Below are 2,848 nucleotides of genomic sequence, written 5' to 3' on the forward strand. Positions count from 1 at the left end.
GTGTTGTTTACTAGAGACTCAATTATAAAAACGCAAAGTTTTTTTTTTTAAAGATTTTATTTATTTATTTGACAGAGAGAGACACAGCGAGAGAGGGAACACAAGCAGGGGGAGTGGGAGAGGGAGAAGCAGGCTTCCCGCAGAGCAGGGAGCCTGATGTGGGGCTCGATCCCAGGACCCTGGGATCATGATTTGAGCCGAAGGCAGACGCTTAACGACTGAGCCACCCAAGCGCCCCAAACACAAAGTTTTAAAGAAAAAAAAAAAAATGTGCCATGCAAACACTAACCAAAAGAAAGCTGGTATAGCTATATGTTAATATCAGACAACAAAAGCTTTGGGGGAAGAAATATTTCTAGAGATTGAAAGGGACATTTCATAATGATAAAATGTCAGTTTACATAAAATAAAGCAGTCCTAAATTTGTATGCATCTACTAATTTGTAATGTAGAAATAATTTGTGGGAAATGTAGCATAGTTCCAATATATATATATATATATTTTTTTTTTAAAGATTTTATTTATTTATTCATGAGAGACAGAGAGAGAGAGAGAGAGAGGCAGAGGGAGAAGCAGGCTCCCAAGGAGCAGGGAGCCCGATGTGGGACTCGATCCCAGGACCCTGGGATCATGAACCTGAGCCGGAGGCAGACGCTTAACCATCTGAGCCACCCAGGCGCCCAGTTTCAATATATATTAAGCGAAGTTGACAGAACTAAAAGAAGACATAGATAAACTAACAATCTTTACAGGAGATTTTAGCACCTCTTTAAATAACCGATAAGACGAGCAGACAAAAAATCAGCAAAAATTTGTGAACAACACAAATAACCAAATTGACATAATTGACATATACAGAACTTTATACTTAACAACTGCCACATACATGCTGTTTGTGAGAGCATATGGACACTTACCAACATGGGCCATCTGCTAGGCCATAAAGCAAGTCTCAAACAATTCCTAAGGAGTGAAATCATCCAAAATGTGTTCTTTGACCACAGTGGAATCAAACTAGAAATTAATAACAGGAAGATAACTAGACAACCTCCATGTGTTTGAAAATTAAGCAACACATTTTTAAATAGCTTCTAGGTCCAAGAAAACATGGCAGTGAGATTATAAACTATCTTAAACTGAATGATAATGAAAATGTGACATATCAAGATGCCTGAGGTACAGATAAAGCAGGGCTCAAAGGGAAATTCATAGCTTTAAGTGTATATACTTGAGAAGAACAAAAATTGAAAGTCCACATGATTTTAGCTTCCATCTTAAGAAGCTAGAAAAAGAACAGCAACTTAAACTCAAGGAAATAGAAGCAAGGCAATAGTAAAACAAGAGTAGATATCTTTGAAACAGAAAACAAATATGCAATTAAAAAAAGTCTACAAATTCTAAAAGGGACTTGAGGTGCCTACCTTTGTTTCTGAGTAAAGATTTGTTTTGGTGCTTTTTCTCACTCTGTTTACCTTTTATTTCCTTCTATTGTCTTATTGAACTAGCTAGAAGTTTCAGTATGTTGTTAATTAGGAGTGGTGAGAGAGGACATCTCGACTTTTTCCTGACCTTAAAAAAAGTATACAGTTTCTCACAATTAAGTAGGATGTTTGATGTAGGTTTTTGTAGATGCTTTCTTTTTTTATCATGTTGAGAAAGTTTCTCTCTATTCCTAGTTTGTGGAGAGTTTTCATAATGAAGAGGTGTTAGATTTTGCCAAATGTTTTTTCTGCATCAGTCAATATAATCATGTGATTTTTTTCTTTAGTCTATTGATGTAGTGGATTACATTGGTTGATTTTCAAATGTTGAACTAGCTTTGCACTTCTGGAATAAATCCAACTTGGTTGTGGTATATAATTCTTTTTATATGTTGTTGGATTTGACTTGCTGATATTTTGTTGAGGATTTTTGCACCTATGTTCATGAGAGTTATTGGTCTGTAATTTTCTTTCTTGTAGTATTTTTATCTGGTTTTGGTATTAGGGGAATGCTGGCCTCATAGACAAGTTAGGAAGTAAAGTTTTGTTTTTAAAAGTTTTCTTGAGAGTGCTTGCCTCAGCAGCACACATACTAAGATTGGAATAATACAGAGAAGCATAGCATGACCCCTGCACAAGGATGACTTACAAAATTTGTAAGATGGATGGTGGTGATTGTTGCATAGTATGATGAATCTATTTAATACCACTGACTTGTACCCTTAAAAATGGTCAAGACAGTACATTTTATGCTATGTATATTTTGCTGCAATAAAAAGTTCCCTTGAGCTTGGGTTGTACTAAGTGGTGGTCTGTGTGAGACCTAGGCCTTAATTGAAGGATCCAGAATGATCTGGTGGAAGTGGAGCAGAAAATCAGGTAAAGACTCTGGAACCAAGGATTGTATGGAGTAGCTATGGTGGTTTGCTTCCCTGCTAAGCAAAAATCTAATTGGGAAGGTTATATACACAGTTATGAATATTAAATTAACAATAGAAGACAGTATATGGGCCAAAAAACAACTCAGGGACTAAATGATATAGGATTTGAGAAAGGGATGTTGCTAAGTCTTTTTCTTCTCTTAAACTAATGGTACTTTCTTTAGCTCTTGCCCCACCTATGTGGCTGAGGCGGGTTGTGGGGTGGGGGTGGGTATGGGACACACGGCCACAGTTACAGGAAAAGGTTCATCATTTTACACTCAGGGAAAAGGGATGACGGATTGAATTTCAAAAGCACATTATTCTATACAAGGTTGACAAAACATACCTTTGTAATGTGGAGACAGAGACAGGTAATCAAGTTAACATGTAGGCAAAATTATGTTGCAGGTAGAAACAGGAGCAAGGAATGGTCTAGACTTAGA

At 36.7% G+C, this 2,848-nt stretch overlaps 1 non-coding gene across 1 annotated transcript; it reads left to right on the forward strand.

The window, feature by feature from the left end:
• Positions 1 to 2,050: 2,050 nt before the first annotated feature.
• Positions 2,051 to 2,158, forward strand: LOC123324424. The gene has a single exon (XR_006539798.1). It is a non-coding gene; the product is annotated as a U6 spliceosomal RNA (small nuclear RNA).
• Positions 2,159 to 2,848: the final 690 nt, after the last annotated feature.

The sequence above is a fragment of the Neomonachus schauinslandi genome, chromosome 3 (assembly GCF_002201575.2).
Source record: "Neomonachus schauinslandi chromosome 3, ASM220157v2, whole genome shotgun sequence".
Classification (NCBI taxonomy): Eukaryota; Metazoa; Chordata; class Mammalia; order Carnivora; family Phocidae; genus Neomonachus; species Neomonachus schauinslandi.